At 35.0% G+C, this 20,465-nt stretch overlaps 1 protein-coding gene across 2 annotated transcripts in view; it reads right to left on the reverse strand.

Moving 5' to 3' along the window:
- Positions 1-20,465, reverse strand: part of LOC101899342 (probable serine/threonine-protein kinase DDB_G0282963) — a 548,840-nt gene that overhangs the window by 437,758 nt on the left and 90,617 nt on the right. For both annotated transcript variants that reach the window (XM_059122912.1, XM_059122910.1), the window contains exon 4: positions 7,626-7,651. The gene's annotated coding sequence lies outside the window, so the exon portion shown is untranslated. The remainder of the gene's footprint in view (positions 1-7,625; positions 7,652-20,465) is intronic.

Genomic DNA, 20,465 nt, shown 5'->3' on the forward strand with positions numbered 1-20,465 from the left:
TCGATAAAATTTAAAACAGCTATTCCTGTGCTCCATCTAATACCTGGTACCAAATATCACGGTTGTGGAGTGCATAGTAGGAATGTGAGGGACTTAAAGATCAAATCGGATGAAAAATATATATAGGAGCTATAGCTATATCTGAACCGATTTTCTCCAAATTTGATATACTTGCTTCTAGGCCGAACTCGGTTGGGTGTGCCAAAATTCAGGTAATTTGGACTGATAGTGGATATTTGGTGCACATTTAACCCGAAATCGGATGAAGATATATATGGGAGCTATATCTAAATTTGATCCGATTCTCACCAATTTCAATAGGGTTCGTCCTTGGGCCAAAAAAATATTGTTTGGAAAATTTCATCTCAATCGGATAATAAATGCGACCTGCATTTTGTTCACAAGAATACATGGACAGACGGACGGACGGACGGACGGACGGACGGACGGACAGACGGACTGACATGCATAAATCGACTCAGAAAGTGATTCTATGAAGGTTCTCAAAAGTAACTATGGGTCTATCTCGTTTCCTTCTCCATGTTACAAACAAATGCACAAAGACATAATACCCTTACCACTATGTGGTGTAGGGTATAAAAACTGTTGAAACTAGATACATGGTTCGAAACTTGAAATAAACGGTGAATAATGTAGCTAAAATCATCAAAATACCAAATATAGGGAGGTGCCGTTATATCGGAGCTGTGCAAAGACCTGGACCTGCATAGACAATTTTCTGTCACAGGCTGTAGCATCCATTACGAACTTCAAATACTACATCTCAAACAATTTCGTTGAGTATTGTACCTAAAATCGTCAAAATACCAAATATAGGGAGGTACTGATATACGGAGCCTATACGAAGACCTGGACCTGCATAGAAAATTTCCTGTCACAGACTAAAATTCCCATTACGAGCTCTAAATACGTAATTTGAAACAATTCTGGTGAATAATGACGCTAAAATCATGAAAATAACGAATATTGGCACCGTTATATAGGGGCTATACCAAGATGTGGTCCTGCACAAAAAACTTTCAGTCTTAGAGTGTAGTATCCATTTCGAACTTCAAACACCAAATTTGAAACAATTCCGGTGAATAATTTCCCTAAAATCATCAAAATACCGAATATCGGGAGGTACCGTTATATGGGGGCTATATGAAAACGTTGACCTACATGGCCCATGCACGAACTTAACCTGCCTACTGGAAAACTAAACATGTGTGCAAAATTTTAACCATCTATCTCAATTCATTCGTGATTACAGCAGACAGACAGACAGACGGACATCTCTAAATAGACTTAGAATTTTATGCTGATCGAGAATATATATACTTTGTTGGGTCTGACATGGGTATTTCGAGGAGTTACAAACGGAATGACAAAGTTAATATACCCTCCATAGTATGGTGGAGGGTATAAAAAAAAGAAATTCCGTCGAAAAATACCGCTCAACTAAAAACATTTATATGGGAACTATGTGAGAACGTTTTACTGGATAAGTAATTTTCTGTCAAAGGTTGTAATATCGATTCCGAACTTTAAATACGAAATTCGAAACAATTCCGGGAATACCATCAAGATACCGAATAAAGAGAGGTGCCGTTGTATAGGGGCTATACTAATGGATATACAAATACGAAATTTGACTCATTTTGGGTGAATAATGTTGCGAAAATCTGGAAATATCGAATATCTCGGAGTAGCGTTATATGAGTGCTGTACTAAAACATATACATATATAGATAATTCTCTTCCAGGGGATAAATAACTCTGAAGGAACTCTCTGTTTGAAAAATGTGGCTAAAATAATAAAAAATCCAAAAAATATCGGGGGCTACGGTTATATGGGGGATATACGACATTGTGGACCTATATAGACAATTCTCTTTCAGGGAGTAAAGTATTCACAGAGAACTTCTTGTGTAGAATCTCAGACAATGCGATTGAAAAATGTGACTAAAATCATCAAAATACCGAATGTCGGTAGGTAGAGTTATATGGGGGATATACGATATCGTGGACCTATATAGACATTTCTCTTTCATGGGGTAAAGTACTCAGAAGGAACTCCTTGTGTGGATTTTAAGCCAATTCCATTGAAAAATGTGGCTTAAATCATCAAAATACCAAATATCGGGGGGTTCCATTGTATGGGGGTATACGATATCGTGAACCTACATAGAAAATGCTCATTCAGTGAGTAAAGTACCCACAAGGAACTGCTTGTGTAGAATTTCAGACCATGTCATTGAAAAGTGTGGTTAAAATCATCAAAATACTGAATATTGGGTGGTACCGTTATATGGGGCCCATTCAATATCGTGGGTCGATATAGCCCATCTTCGAACTTGACCTGCCTGCACACAAAATACTGGTTTTTTGCAGAATTTTATCTTCCTTTTTGTTTTGATTTCATTTGTTTTGACTCCAGCGTGATTACAACAGACGGACAGGGTTAAATTTTCTTAGAGGTTTATGCTAATCCAGAATATTTACACTTTGTTGGGTCTAAAATTATTCGGTCCAATTACGGTTTTCGTTTCTATAGTCGTCGTCGACTTTATGTGCAAGTCGCCCTCACCGTCGCTTCGATTCAAAAATGGTATTACGCTAAGGCATGGAAGCGACATCGACAGTTTAAAATAAAAGTTGGCAACAACTAAAAAAGGCGTTGGCAACAATCCCTTGTTATTGACAAAATAAGATAAAAATTTGTTTTTATTTTGAATTCTAATTTCGTCTCTTTCGGAAAAATAAAAAATATAGTGAAACAATGGATATTATAAATGCGTTACATAGCTTAAGTTCAAGTGAGGATGAAGTGGAGAATGTATTAGTAGAGCAGCGGCGAGTGCTAAGCCAGCAAACAAATGTGTTTGCATTGCCTGACTCTTGACTGTGTTGTTCCAAAAGTTTATACTGCTCTTTCAAGAATTCAATAGTTTCTTCTTTCCTTGATGATTTTTTATCATTGTTTTTTTTTTTGGGCGATCGAGAATTTTGGATAGTAGTTACATCAGTCTCGTCATCAGCATTCTCCACTGGCTCATTTTCATGATCTATAACGTCTGTTACAATTATGTTTTCCGTATTTTTTACTTCAAATGCACGACCTGGTGCATTCAGTAACTTTTGAAACTGCATTACATTCGCGAAGGACTTCTCCCAAAGCGACAAAGTAATTTGCTTAAAAATATCACCTCCAGTGCTGCTGGCTTCACCCTTATTGTGCACAATTGTTTTTTAGTTTTACATTTTTAATTTTTCCAAACCTAGACGAACTTTAGAAAACTAACTAATAAAAACATACAAAAATAATTTTAACTTTAATATACTTCTTGCCAGTCTCTAATCGGTGACCGTTTACATTTAATTTTGTAGCAATGGATTCCAATCTAATTTAAAATTAGCTGGAAAATTACCTTTGGTAAACCCTTTGGCAAACATGGTTTTTTTATTCAATTCGGAAACTAACATTTCAAATTGTTTTGCTGTTGTTATTTTCTTGGTCAAATATCAAATACAAAAAAGTTACAATATCAACGTCCACTAAAAAATACAATGTCGTCACAATTTTTTACGGCGACAGATTTTCTTAAAAATCGACTTCACGTCGACTGTTGTATCGACAGTTATAATAGCAATCATTTGTCGCTATCGACAAAAAACGACAACCCTAATATCATTATTGTCGCTTCGACTTCATTTTGCGACGCCGACGACAACCATGATAGGGCCGATTATTTCGATGAGTTACAAACGAAATGACGAACTTAATATACCCTCAATACCATTTTGAAGAGAATAAAAAAACTTGTTCAGAAAACATTCAAATTCGGGAGTTTTCAAAATGCTTATTGCAACGAATGCATCTACAAAATCTACAGTTTTTGTGGAGAAATAAGCCTTTACAGATATGTAGAACATGATTTTGAAAAGAAATTATGACTTTTAATTCAGTTTTAGTGGTTTTTAATTATTTATTCAAAATCAATGTAGCAAGTTGTTTGGTGTTTTGAATGTTTTGATATTAATTCTAAGATTACAAACCAAATATAGAGGCAGGTAGACCTCTATACTTGCAAATTTTTTTTTTTTAAGTTATCCTTCCTTATCCTCATTGTACCATTGTTTATTCTGAGATTTATAATGAAATTTTGTGTAAAGTATTTGTTCTTATGGCACCTTCTGCCTACAGCGAAATTTTATATTGGCTTTAACCCTAAGATGTCCTTGTATATATGAATTCCTGGGGTTTACGCAAGATACCGACTTTGTACGTCTTCTTGGCCCCAAAGTAAAATCTTATGACAAATAATTTTATTGAATATTTTAATTTGCTATGATCCCATATTTTACATATACGGCCAGAAAGACCTCTTTGCTGATTCGCTATTTTTATATCCAATATCGGCGAAGACATTTACCACTATTGTTGGTAAATTTGGAATAGAGTCTGATATTTTTGCCATGTATTGCGAAATCCAGAGACAAGAAAAAACGAGCAAACCTTATTTTTCGGTTTCACTCGAATAAGGGCGAGTATGATTCTCTTTTGAGAGTAAGAGTGAAACAAAGAGATTCTACTCTTGAAGTACTGAAGTGTAGAATATGGTACGGTATTAAATTGTCCTTGAGAGAAAGAGAGAGAGAGAGAGAGCGATAGAAGAAGGATGTTTTAGGTTTACTTATTCTCTAAATCGCCGGACCAGATGCGTCCATATTTTCGAAATTTCACACTTTCAGAATACTAAAATTACAGAATGGTACAAAATGTACAAATTAATATAAAGTTGTTTCTGATCGATAAAAATATGAGAAACTTCGATATTTCTATTTTTAGAGTACGAAAATTTCTAATAGGTAAAAAATATATCGACGAGAGCAAGAACATTGAATGAGTCACTCTTCGTACCCTACACCACATAGTGGTAAGGGTATTATGTCATTGTGCATTTTTTTGTAACATGGAGAAGGAAGCGATAGAGATAGAATCATTTTTTGAGTCGATTTACGCATGTCAGTCCATCCGCCATTCCATGTATTCTTGTGAACAAAATGCAGATCTCATTTATTATCCGATTGAGATGGAATTTTCAAAACAAAGTTTGTTTGGCCAAGGACGAATCCTATTGAAATTTGTGAGAATCGGTTCAAATTTAAATATAGCTCCGATTTCGCATTAATATTAAACCAAATCACCTGAATTTTGGTACATCAGACACACCGTTTCATCCGATTTGGAGTTTTAAGTCTCTCACATACGTAATATGTTATCCACAACAGCAATGATCTTTTGTACCAGATATAAGATACAGCTCAGAAATAAGTGCCGAAAATTTTGTCGAGTTCGGTTCAAGTTTGGATATAGCTCCCATATCTTTATCCGATTTCAGGTTTGTTGTGCACCAAATGGCTAATATCAGCCCAAATGGACTGAATTTTGCCACAGATTAGAAACAATTACTTCAAAATTTTTGGTGAAAATTAGTTCAGATTTGGGGTTTAAAGTCCCGTAATAGGCAAGGATATTTGGTACCGGACATCAGATACAGCTCGAAAATACTTCTGCCAAATTTTACCGAGATCGGTTCAGATTTTTATATACCTTCGATATACATATTCATCCGATTCTACGGTTATTGGTAAACATATATGTAATATATGCCCAATTTTGATAGATTCTTTCATATTCAACTGAACTTGTCCAGTCATATAAAAGCTCGATCCGATAAATACTTTTTAATATAATAATCTTATTGAAGTCATATCATGCACTATACAGCAATGTTAGTTGGTACTCAGAGGTGCAAAAGCCTTCGTCAAATTTGTTGAAAATTGATGCAGAGTTGGATATAGTTCCCAAATTGTGACTACTCTAAAGGCATGATACGCTTTCAAATAAGGTTCACACAAATTCCCAACATAAACTATTTTTGTTACGAGAGGTGTAGGGTATCATATAGTCGGCCCCGCCCGGCTTTTGGCCATTCCTTACTGGTTTAAATATTATTTACTGTTAGGGAAAGCTCTAGAATTCTACAAAATGGAAAGGTGCATTTTGATCAACTGAGAACTTTTAATCAGTTAATGTTGCATTTTTCTACAATGGTTTTTCTTTTAAAAAAGTATAAAGGGTTTCTTAATAAATTTAATAAAATGCGAAATGATCTGATTTTTCAAACTAGGCACTTCGAGTTTAGCTATCACAAATTGGACGTATCCCGTCCTGTTGAAATTAATTGTTATCAATATCCGTCTCTTTTCAATATGAACATGGACCAATAACACAAAGGCCTCTCCTCGATCATTTTCCAAGAAAATTGGCCCGATTATGCCTTCGGCCCAAATAGTGACTGGGCACAAAATGTGGCAAATTGGCTAGAGGATAAAATACCGAATATAGGGAGATACTAATATACCAAATTTGAAAAAAAATCGGTGAATAATGTCGCTAAAATCATCAAAATACCGAATATAGGAAGGTATCGTTATATGGGGGCTATACGAAGACGTGGTCCTCCACAGACAATTTTCTGTCTTAAGCTAAAGCATCCATTTGGAACTTGAAATACGAAATTTGAAAAAATTCCGGTGAATAATGTCGCTAAAATCATTAAAATACCGAATATCGGGAGGTACCGTTATATGGGGGCTATATGAAAACGTGAACCTACATGGCCCATTTACAAATTTAACCTGCATACTGGCAGAATAATCATGTGTGCAAAATTTTACCCTTCTACCTCAATTCGTTCGAAAGATAGCGTGATTACAACAGACAGACGGACTGGCAGACAAACAGACAGACGGTCATCGCTAAATCGACTTAGAATTCTACGCTGATCAAGAACATATATACGTTGTTGGGGCTGACATGAGCATTTCGAGGAGTTACAAACGGAATGACAAAGTTTATATACCCTCCATAGTATGGTGGAGGGTATTAAAAACGTTATATTGTGGATTCTATATTTTCATTAACACAAAGTTTCGATACTTTGGTGCACTTCTTCAGTTTCGTTCACCACTATATAAAAATAATATTTTTTTCAATATTTTTTAAATTGCCAATTAGGATTTATGGGATATTGAAAGAACCTTATCCTGAAGGCATATGTGAGTCGACAAACCGACTGATATTTTCGTTTAATTTAACTCTCATGATTCAGCTCTTATCTATATGCTGAAGGCTCTACCACGGTCAATCGCAAAATACATTGACATATGATTTAACTTTTTAAAAACACTCCTAACAAATATAACAGCCCTCAATACACAAAATTATACTAGAATAAGTTCATTTTCATACATTATTGTTCACATTGTTATTACGCACACACTAATACGTTTCCCAAATGCCACACAATCATGAGGCAATACAAAAGATCAATTATTTGATATAATGACCATCGACGAACGGCCGGAATTATATTTTTATGCCACGGCCACTTCATTGTTTCACCGTCAAACGCTAATGTGGCTATGGTTTTGAATTTATTATTATTTATGTATGAGTATGCGTCATTAAATATAACGGATAATTGCGTTAGTATGTGTGTTTATACATACATCCATGATGGACAATCATCCTTCTCCACGCACTGTTTACTTACCTTAAAGAGTACTGGATAACATGAACCTATAGCCCACAATGAGTACGGGAGAGAGAGAGAGAAAGAGAAAAAAAGAAATAAGAGATAATTAGATTCGAATGTCAATCCATAGAGCTTAGGCGTATTATAAATATTTAATGCAGACAAATTTCCAAAGATTATTGAAACATTTGAAAAAAATTATATTACATATTAACATATACATATACACATAAGCATACAAATCCACGTAGATCAAAACAAAATAATATTTAACTTGTCTCTCGCATTTATTCAAATTTTTTAGTTAATTTCCGATTTTCAACATTACCTTTGTCATGCCATTTAAATTTGTTATAGAAAAATAAAAACACAAGATGAGGAAATAGTCATGTTAGACCCTTTATGGTATATATTTTCCTGATCAGACTAAAATTCATATCAGTTTTAGCGATGTCAGTCTATCTGTCTGCTATAATCACCCTATCTTTCGAACGAATTGGGATAGAAGGCTAACATTTCGCAAACATGTGAATTTGGTAAATTGGCAGGTTAAGTTCCTAAATGGGTCACGTGGGTCTACTTTTCCTATAGCTCCCATTTTTTTGTACCACCAGATATTCGGAATTCTAATGTTTTTAGCCACATTCTTCAGAGGAATCGTTTAAAATACGGATTGTATATAATGGGTTCTGTCTTCTCAGGCAAAAGACTGCTGGAATCTTATATCACTCATGTAGGGGCACCTCTGAATAATTTAAATTTCGGTGATTTTAACCACATTTTTAGTAGATTTTTATACCCTCAGCCATATGCCTATAGAGGGTATATATCATTTAACATGGTCAAAACGTGTCTCATCGAAATAACGGTTTTAGAACCTAGCTCTTTAAAAACAAGTAAAAAAGTATCGGTCGGTTTTGCCGACAGGTGTATACCCTCAGCTAATGTGAATTTGATAATTAATTTTCAAACACTTGACCCTCTATGGAGTGGGTTTTGAAAGAATGAGTCAATATTGTCCAAAAAATATATATTTTTGAAAATATCGACCATTTATGGAGGAGGTACCAGAAGGAGTGTACCTATATACATCTTAACACCATACCTTCGGTTAATATAGATATTGAGAACTGTGAAATTTGAAGACAATCGGACTCTTACATCACATTTTATGAGAGTTGTAATTATTTAAAATTTTTATTCTTTGTGGGGGAGGAGTGGACCGATATTGTCCGTTTTCGTACCTGACCTAGCACTTACGCAAATATTAGGATTTGCAAAGTTGGAGCAAAATTGAATTATGGTTTCTCTTTCTGTGCAAAAAATATATATATTTTTTTTTTTTTTTTGAAAATTTCGAACTTTTGTGGGGGAGTTACCAGAAGGAGTGGACCGATATTGCCCATCTCCGAACTCGATCTAAGTTTGACAAAAATATTACGATGTACCAAGTTTGCACCAAATCGGACACTCCCTTCGAGAGTCCAAAGAGACAAAGGGTCTAAAACCGATGTTTCGACTAGGCACGTTTTGACCGTATCAAATGATATATACTCTCTGCAGCCATATGGCTGAGGGTATAAAAATCCGTTTTAGGATATTTGGAGTCGATCTAGCGATGTCCGTCCGTCCGTCCCTTTGTCTGTATGGCTGGAGCGCACGATAGCTCCGATTCGTCCAAACATAATACATCGTAATATTATTATTAAACTTAGATTGACTTGGGAGATGGGCTATATCGGTCAACTCCTTCTTGCACCTCCCCACAAAAGGTGAAAACTTAAAAAATATACTTTACTACACAAAGAGAAAGGAAAATCCAAGTTTGCTTCAACTTTGCAAAACTTAATATTTGCATCAGTTCAGGTGCGAAAATTGACAATATCCGTTCACTCCATATAGTACCTCCTCCACAAGTTATTAACATTTTGAATAATTACAACTCTTATAAAATGTGATGTAAGTGTCCGATTGTCTCCAAATTACACAGATCACATTATCCTTATTACCCCAAGGTCTGGTATGGAGATAGAATATATCCGTCCACTCCCTCTGGTACCTACCCCACAAAGGGTCAAAATTCTGAATACCCATGAAGCTAATAAAACACGTATATTCATTAAAACAAGTTTTGTTATAAAGAGGATAGAGATCGGGCCATTCCTTCTGATACCTTCCACCACATAGAGTTCAAGATTTTGAAAAACTAAACGCTCAAAGAAAGCGAAATAAGCATCCAACTCTCTTCAAATTTCACATATAGGGTAAGTGTACCAGTAGTCGGCACTTTTAGGATTTTCGCGTTTTTAAGCTCTAACCATTCTGAGTGGAACTTTTCAATTATTACAAAGTTAATTGATTCAGATTCGAAATTTTGTATAGTTTTTGCAATAATAAATAAAGTTTTAATAACTTTTTATTAAATTTCACAAATTTGTAGTTTTATTAAAACAATGCTTTTTTGCCAATAGTCGGCAACACTTGCCAATTGTCGGTATGGCATTTTCCAACAGTCGGCATACCAATTTTTTGTAATAATTAATAGTAATAATAAATTAATTCATTAAAATATAATATTTTTTTTGAGTTTTGCCTTGTTAAGGCGAAGATCATATGTTTTATGATTTATGTGTTTGTTTTCTCTTTCGAGACGAGCTTAATGATCTGAAATTTGCAGTGAAAAGGAAAGCCAGATAGACACTATCACACACTCACCACTATGCGACGCGTTTCCTTTTCACTGCAAATTTCAGATCATTAAGCTCGTCTCGAAAGAGAAAACAAACACATAAATCATAAAACATATGATCTTCGCCTTAACAAGGCAAAACTCAAAAATTCAGCCGAGCCTGGCTGTGGGATTTGAACCGCGGACCTCGGTGTGCAGCCAACTAGAAGTTGCCGTCTCTACGTTCAGAGCCATTAACCCGTCTTCCTAAAGCAGCACTAAAACAAGTGTATGCATTGGAAGCAATGTAGTTGTTGTGGACAAAAAATCCATCACTACAAAAACAAAAAAACTTTGCTGTGAAAAAGATCTGCCAATAGAACTTGAGTCGAACCTGGAGAGTTTCTAGTGTATAATTCGCATATGCTAATTTGCAATATGTTCGAAATATATACTACTTTCCAGAGAACGGCCCTTGTAAGCCATCATCCACACCAAATATGCCTGATGAGCCGCTTAACCAACGGCGAAACGCGTCGCATAGTGGTGAGTGTGTGATAGTGTCTATCTGGCTTTCCTTTTCACTGCAAATTTCAGATCATTAAGCTCGTCTCGAAAGAGAAAACAAACACAATATTTTTTTTATTTAAACCAATTCGACGTCTTTATTGTACTTTTCTTAAGAATATGGATTGTTGAGGACCTTCACAGACAAAAATTTAATTTTTATTAGAATAAATCATCTTTTCTTAGCGAAATTGTACACAAAGATAGCTGACAATATATTTCAAGTAAACAAAATATATTTAGTTATAATAGTTTCATTTATTTGGGCTTAAAAATAAAAAGTGCCGACTACTGGGACATGCCGAACTTAGGCACACTTACCATACAAACATTTCTGCTAACAAAAGGTTTGTTGTATCGATGATATATATCTGTGAACCCTGTCTGGTACCTCACCCACATGTTTCCTCTTTCCACCGCCACAAATAAGTTGCTCTCTTAAATTGCCTTTATCTGCCACATAACCCAAAAAAGTTGACCATACAGAGTGAGATGAAAAAACTGCAACCAACTTCAGACTGCTGCGATTTCTAAGCCATTCGCCCGACAGCAGTTAAAATTATTCCAGTGACAGCTCATTATATTGTTAACAAGCGTACAAAAGCATTTTGGTGGGAATTTTCCAGAAAAAGTTATTCTTGATGGAATTCAAGCGTGATAGTGTGATTTCTTTATATTTGGCTGGAAAACCACAAGTGGCTATCGTTAGAGCAATCCACATTGGAATGTGAATAAATCTTTTGTGTCTCGTACCATCGCTCGTTACCGTGATACTGGTAGCGTAGCCCAACGTCAAGGAAGTCGACGGAAGAAGCAGAAACGGTTCGAAAAATAAAGATGCGACTTGATCGAAACCCACGTCGAAGTGGCCGAAAAATGGCTCGTGAGCTGAACATATCGCAATATTCCATTCGGCAAATATTGAAAAATGAGCTCGGGGTAAAGCCATTGAAATTCCAAAAGGGACTCAAAAGAGGTAAATAGTTGCTTCGCTTCCGAATTTGGTTTTCTCCGATGAGAAAACATTCGTTATCCAGCCGTTTGTAAACAAACAAAATGATCGTGTTTACATGCCAAAGTGGTCATCTGAAAATGTGCACCTTCAGTTGCCCGCCAGAACTGATGCACCGGCCATGGTGATGGTGTGGGCCGCCATGACAGCCGATGGTCGCTCTCCGCTCCTATTAATCGATACCAGCTGTCGAGGCTATTATAAATGCTTCAGGTATACGTTTTGAATTCAAACATAACTGAACGTTTTGAATGCCGAATATTATCGCGAAAATATTCTGGAGGGCGTATTAAAGCCTTGGGCACGCAAACATTTTGGCCGCAGACCTTGGACATTCCAACATGACGCAGCACCATCGCATTCAACACGCACCATCCAAGAATGGTTACAAACTGAGGTTCCTTGCTTCATTTCCAGCGCACAATGACCTCCAAAATCTCCGGATACCAATCCGTTGTACTATTGGGTCGGGAGTATTTTGAAAAGCAAGGTTGGCACTAAAAAATACCAAAGTGCCGATCACCTCAAGTAAGCGCTTTGCCGGGAATGGACCAAAATACCGCAGAGCAACATTCGAGAAACGTGTGTCGGTTTCATAGGCCGTTTGAAGACCATAATTCGTGCCAAAGGTGACCAATTCGAACAAATCTAAAGTTATTCTAAAATTTGATGATATTTCCGTTATTTTTTGCTTTCATTTAATAAAATTTAAAAATTAAGGGGTTTGACTTTGTTGCAGTTTTTATCTCACCCTGTAGATCTTAAGCCCAGAATGAAATGTACGGAAAATGGGCTTCGTGTAACGATAACTCTGATTTCAAATATCATTTACGTTTCGGCAATGTTTTCTATTGCTTAATATTTAGAAACGTTCTTACCAAGAAAAAAAAAATAAAAATATTATTTCTGTATTGTTATCTGAAATATTGATCAAGACCCTGAATATTGCATCAATTCTGAATATAAAATTCGGTTATATTTCTGCCGGGCTATATTCTATACGAAACGTTTTCATTAAGAACTGCACCCTTTTCCAAACTATTGCCTTAAAAAACTTGACGTCTATTTCATTAAATATTTCATGCAAAATATGTAGCTTATATTCTTAAACTGTTTCTTTAATTCACTCCCAAACTTTCGCTCTCCTAATTTGCCTTTATCAGCCGCATGACCCAAAAGAAAAACCTTGACCATAAATATTTCAACATTTTTTAGTATTCAAGTCAACTTTTAAGGATTGATGTCTTTAGCAGAATGCTAATAAAGAATACGCCACGACGACGACATTGACAAAGACTACGGCATTGTGAATTTTTATTTCAGCTTTGTCAGAACATCATTAATTTGAAGTTTGTCTCCCTTTGTCGTCTCTGCCTCCCTCCCCACCCGTCTCTCCTTTGTTTTGTTTAAAATGAACTAACAATTTAGTCTAACGTTTACCATAATCCCGAAGACATGACAATGATATCAACTAACTGGTGCTGTCGACGTTGTTTGGAAAAGCAAGACATAAAGTCATAATACGTACGGCTTTTAGTTGGCGGAGGTGGAGCATTGAAACGCTGAATATCTAATTAAATAAAATGTCGGATTTTTGTGTCATCAATTTATACGTTAGGGAGGAAAAAGAACAAAATAACATAGCTATTTAAACAAAAACAAACTTTATTGTCATTGTCAGATTATAACGAAATATCACAGATTACAAGCAGAAGAATTTTAAATAACAAAGTTTGGAAATGAACGGCAACAAAAAAATTAATTAGTTTTTATGACAATCACAAGAATTTTTTGTAATTTTAATAAAGGTAATATTAACTCGCACAGTGTGGCAATTTTGAGATGAAAACTATTTAAAGCTAAAGAGTAGCACAAGAGTTGCTCGTATGAAAAGTGCCTCAACAAGGGATTTTCACCGATTGTATCGGGGGAGCCAAAAGCAATTTTAGGATACGTATCCGAAAATGATTTGTTTTGTCGAACAATTTCCAAAAATATTTGTTGTGAAAATGATCAAAATGTCAAATATCGGGTAGAACCGGCATGTTTCGATTATTTGAAATATTAGTTACCAATTAAACGCCACTGCCAACCCATATCGATATTCAAATAATAAATTTCATGCAATTCCGTTGAAAATCTGTTATAAATCTTCAAAATAATGAATATCGGGAGGTACCATTAGCTGGAGAATATATGAAAACTGGAACTATAGACAATCTTCTGTTAGGAGGACTGGTATATACTACGAACTTCAAATATCACACTCTGCATAATCGCATCGAATTCCATTATCAAATCTGTCTGATTTCGTTCGTATCCCCAATACCGGGAGAAATCATTACGAAGATCTATAGGAACAATGTATTACCACAGGGGATTGAACATACTATGAACCCATTTGGAAATACTGAACAGATACAAAAGACAGCTCTAGGCAAAATTCTAGTATCGAGTTCACTCAAGGATAGGTAGAACAAAATTTTAATACCCTCCACCTTAGGGTAAAGGAAACATTAGAGCTCATTATGACCCACAAATACAAAATTTTGGACATATTCATGGGAAAATGTGCAAAAAATAATCAAAATACCGAATATCGGGAAAGACGGCTATACGAGACTATATCAAAACGTGGATTATAATCTAAAAACACCAATTTTCAGACAAATCAGTGAAAAAATGTGGCAAAAACCATCAAAATACCGAATATCAGGAGGTACTGTTATATTGGGGCTGTACCAAATGGTGGACCTATGCATGCGATGTTTCGCCACCATAGCTCGAACCCATTAGGGCCAACAAATACCAATTTTTAGACAAATCCGTGAAAAAAAAATGTGGCAAAAATAATCAAAATAACGAATATCGGGAGGTACCTTTATATGGGGGCTATACCAAAGCGTGGACCTATACATACAATGACTCACACACGAACTAGGGCCCATTATGACCTACAAATACCAAATTTCAGACAAATCCGTGAAAAAAATGTGGGAAAATTATCAAAATACCGAATATCGGGAGGTACCGTTATATGGAGAATATACCAAAACACAATATAAATTGCTCTGCTAAATTTTGGCGCTCTACGTCAAATAATGTGGGCTGTATGGGGATTTCAACAGACAGACAGACGGGCAGACGGATATCGTTAAATCGACTTAGAATTTTATGCTGATTATGAACATATATACTTTATGGGGTCTACGACGAATATTTAAGGATGTTACAAATGGAATTACAAAGTTAATATACCCACCTTTCAAAGGTGGAGGGTATAAAAACAGGTATAACTTATGCTGAGAAGGAATATATTCTTTGTTGGCTCTAAGAAGATTATATCAATGAGTGACTTGAGGAATCATGGAGGATGAAAAACCAATTTCCACTTTCAAAAATCTGTGACAAATTTCACTATTTTTTGATTAAAAAATTGTACTAGTACTTTGATACCCTCAGACTTGAGGGAACGAATATATATTTACTTTTCAACCAATCCTAAATGTTATTACTGTTGTAAAACAATAAGAGGACTACATGGTAATAAGGATTTATTTCAAAAACATTCAACATTTGAAATAACAAAATGTATACAGATGCCAATTAGATTGAAGCAGTACCCCAAACAATACCTAAAATTTCGAGGTCTGTGCACTTATATCGGGGCTGAAATGCCTGTTTGTCAGCCTGTGTGCACGACTACTCTCGAAATGAGTCCAGTTTGGTCCAAACTTGGTACATTGATTTTATTATTAAACTTAGATGAAGTTCAGTATTGGAAAAATCGGTTCACTCTATCTGGTACCTCCCCCACACCGTTATATGGGGGCTATACGAAGACGTGTACCTGCACAGACAAAACGAATATTTCTAGCTATTACAAACGGAATGACAAACTTAATATACCCTCCATACTATAGTGGAGGGTATAATTCTAACAATGGTACAATGTGAATTTTGAAAAAAGCGATAGAACCGAATCCTAAATGGTACTAAATTTGATACAATACAAATTGGAATTGTGGTGAACCGAATTCTGAAATTTGGATACATAGTTGCTATGGGACTATATGATTGAGGTATGGAAGTAGTCATGGTATTATTATTACAGATAACAGCAAGTCCCAGCTGATTTGACTCTATGGTAATACCAGTGTCAAACTCGATATGACGTTTTGTGATTTAATTCCATTTCTTGATATACAATAGGTATACCCTTTATTGATAAAAAAATTTCACTGCAGGGCATGTGAGCATATTTTTTGCCTAATAATAGAAAAATTGCCCTTGTACTTAACGAAACGCCAAAGGCGATGGTTCTGCAACTTTTTTGCGGTTAAGGAACAACGACACCCCGTTAAATAATATGTTCATATATTTCATGTTTCCTAAAATTGCAAAATGTAAAATACTTTATATATGTATGCTGTTTGGTTTCAACTTGAAAGGGATGTTGCCCTTTCCGCGATTTTCTAGCGATTGGATCCTACAGCTAACAACTATACATTCAGGAAAATGATATGAAAGCATTAACATTAAATATTTTTTTTAGAAGTATTCTTCTGCATTTTCAATTTAATAATCCAAATTCCAAAAATGTATATTTATACCCTACAACACTATGTGTTGGGGGTATTATAAGTTTGATTGGGCCAAAAATTATGTAACACCACGAAATATTGGTTTCCCACATAGTTAAGTATATATGGATCTTCCTAGCTCGCCGAGCTGAGTCGATCTAGCTATGTATGTCCGTCCGTCCGTCTGTCCATGTTAATTTGTAATCACTCTACAGGTCGCAATTATGGCCCGATCTTCACGAAATTTAGAATGGAGGTGGGGCTAGGGTCAGAATAGAACCCTATTTCTTTTGGAGATGATCGCATAATATTTAAGGGTCGAAATGGACCAAAAACTGAAAAAATGTCGGATTTTGCAGTAGCTATACAGGTCGCAATTATAGACCAATCGACGCGGAACTTCGCATGTAGCTGGAGTTTAGGGCGGGGAAGAAGCCTACCAATTTGGGTGGTCATCGGATAATATTTAGCGGGTAAAATAGACCATATCTTTTGTGTTGAAAAAATGCAAAAAATTTCATTAAACCGCGAATATTTTAAATCCCGGCGAACTCACTAAGCCATGACAAGGTTACTTCTTACCTTTACATTGATGTTAACATTCAACAAAACGGATATATAGCAAAATGTGTGCGATATATATGTCTATCAAAGAAGATATGCTTGAAAGATCTCTTATATATCGAGAACGGCTGAACTGATTTCGACAGTTCTCATAAATTCAGAATGGCCTCTTGGCAGGAAAGAAACAACGTCCAAAAAATCGCATAAAAATATCTCTCTAAAGATGAAAATATTGATTTTGTAAAATTTTCTCATATTTTTTTCAATTTTGTCACATTTTTGGCATATTTTCATTTTGAATTAAACATTTGGTAATATTTCTACAGCTAACAAAACTAAGTAGTTAGGATATCAGGATATCATATACAGATCGCATTTATGGCCCGATCCTTATGAAATTTTGCATGGGGATAAGATGAGGGTCAGAATAGAAGCATACTCTTTTTGGAGATAATGGCCATATATTTAGGGGTTGAAATGGACCAAAAAACTGCAAAATTGTCAGCAGGTCGTAATTATTGCCCGATCCTCACGAACATTTGAATGGGGGTTACCGGGCATTGCAAAAGCCAAGCAGTTTTGGGTGGCCATCCAAAAATATTCAATGTGTGAAATAGTTTGCCAACTTTTGTAGACAAAATACGAAAATGACCATTCCAGTGACTTTTTGGAGAATTCACAAATGTAGGAAAGACGCACTTCTGACTATTTCGTTGAAGAATATTGTCAAATGTCTGTATCTCATATAGATGCGTTTCAGTCAAAAACCAATAATAAATGTTAATCTTTTGCCACTTCTGCGAGATTATAGGTCTTTGGGAAATATTGGTTTCAGATCTAGAAAGACCATTTAAGTGCAAAATCTACCTATAAATTGGAAATGAGCAAATTAGTTTAAGTTGCTATTATTTGAAACCTGATGGTTTTCTTTTATTATTTGTCACAATATCTTGTGGAATTCCTTCGAGTTTCTTGCCTATATAAACTGTATCGTTTATTATAGTGTTGTAGGGTATTCAACGGTCGGCCCCGCTCGACTGTAGCCTTTGCTTACTTGTTTTGAAATTAAAATAATTTATTCAAAATTAATTATTTTGTTTACTTTTTTGGACACACAACTCTGGCACTTGTATTATTTACAAAAACAATTTTGGATGTGGTTGTTGTTACGATAGTTGCTGTTACCTGTATTATTCTACCATGGGAAGTAGTTTTGAAAATTTTAAATGATGGATTTGGGTATGAAGATGTTTTTTTTTTTTTAAATTCGTACTTATGTCTACTAAATTTGGTACAAAATGGGTTTGTGTGAATAGATAGCGCAAGAATCCCGAAATTTGGAATCATAATTAATGTTGGAGTGTAGGATTGGGCGCGTAAGGATGAAATTATGTAAATGGTACTAACTTTTAAAATGGTACAATTTGGTATAATGTGAACGGATAGAGCTTAAACTTTGGTATGATCAAGGTTAGAAAGTAAGTTTGATATATGAAGGTGATTTTGGAAATGTGTATTAAGTATGCGAACTGAACTAAACGGTATTTGGGTGAACCGATGAAATATTGTACTGGTGTCCCTGTTGGTGTTTGGTTTGTGATAAAGAGGTAGTTTTTGGTATTGAGTATTAAAAATGTACAAAAAGTATGAAATAGTACTATTCTTGGTACAATTACAATTTGGTATTGGGAGCACAGATAGTGTTTGAAATCTGAAGTTTGTTATTAGGGTCACTGTTCATGTGTATCTTATGGAGGCGGATTCGGAAATGTATACCATAACTAGCTGAACTCGGTGAAATCGGCCGAAAATATATATGGGATCTATATCCAAATATGTACCGATTTCAGTATAATTTGGCAAAATTATTTTCTGATCACTCATTCCGAATTTCATTAAAATAGGACATACATATCGTGTTTGGAGCATCATATAAGCGAAATCGGTCAAACATATAAATCAAACATATAAAGCTATATCCAAATCTGAACTAATTTTAATATAATTTGGTGTCTCAAATAAACAAAATCGGTCGAAAATATATATGGGAACTACATCCAAATCTGAACCAATTTGCATAGAATTTGACAAACTTATTTTAGTACCAAATGAAATCGGCCGAAAATATATATGGGAGCTATATCCAAATCAGAACCGATTTCAATATAATTTGACCAAATTATTTTCTGATCAAATCCCGACACATAATTCAAATCTAATTGGAATCGAACATACATATCATGTTTGGGGCATCAAATAAACGAAATCGCTCAAAAATATATATGGGAGCTATATCCAAATCTGTAGCGATTCTAATACAAATTGGCAAATAATTTTTTTAGACAAATTCCATCACACATTCCAAATTTCATTGAATTGTGGCGTAATGCATAAAATACATGAAATCGGTCCAAAATATATATGAGGGCTATATCCAAATCTGAACCGATTTTAATATAATTTGGCGAACATATTTTCTGATCAAATCCTCTCACTCAATCCAAATTTGGAGACTGTATCTGTAATCGATCAATAGATAAGTGCATACAAAATCAAAATTCTTGGGAGGTAACTCCCATTCTCATGCTAAATCTCCTGTTCAAAGTGAAATTTCAAAAATTTAAATAACCTATGTTACTTTCAGGCCAATTTTGTGTATGTATTAATTGTTTTGAAAAATGAAAACAAAAAATATTTTGAAAACCAACTGGAAAAACCAATCATGATAGGGCTAAAGCCCTCAAATTTTATTTTGAGGTCTTTGTTGGTATCTGGAATTGAGATATGAATGTGGTTTGGATATATGTGCAATAATAGCACGAAAGGTAATAAATAACACTAGTCGATACCAAATACTGTGTGAAGGAAAAGAGTGTTGGTATCTCTTTCCGACATGTGTACTTAAATTGTTCGAAAAGTACTATATGTGAATAAATTGGCTATTGGGTGAAAGAATAGAAATGAAATCCCGAAAATTGGTAATCTTTTTGTAACTGGGATTGAGATATGGAAGTGATTTTGGAAATGCGTACAATTATTGTTCGAAAAGTACTAAGTGATACTAATTTTGTGTAGATTGTTTTAAATATGTGTATTAATGTTAATACATTTGGAATTAAGTAAAGGGATAGAGCTGAAATTTGATATTGAGGTCAATGTTGGTTTCTAGGGGTTATATATGAATGGATGTGGGTCCATTGTGCAATAGTTTTACTAATATCCTCCTCAGTATACTTTGGCGTAAAAGGTTAACATTTTCATATCATTCTTTTCGAAAATGGAAAAACTTGAAAAATATATATTACCTTGAAAATTTAAATTTGGACATCGATTAAGATTCAGATATAGCTTTCAGATGTTAGTCCTAGCCGATTACAAATTTAAACCGCTTCAAAGCCCTAATACACATCCAATAACGATCATAGTTGGTATGATTTACTTTATACAAATTCTTAATATACCCA

Source organism: Musca domestica, unplaced genomic scaffold (genome assembly GCF_030504385.1).
Source record: "Musca domestica strain aabys unplaced genomic scaffold, Musca_domestica.polishedcontigs.V.1.1 22, whole genome shotgun sequence".
In the NCBI taxonomy this organism is placed as follows: Eukaryota; Metazoa; Arthropoda; class Insecta; order Diptera; family Muscidae; genus Musca; species Musca domestica.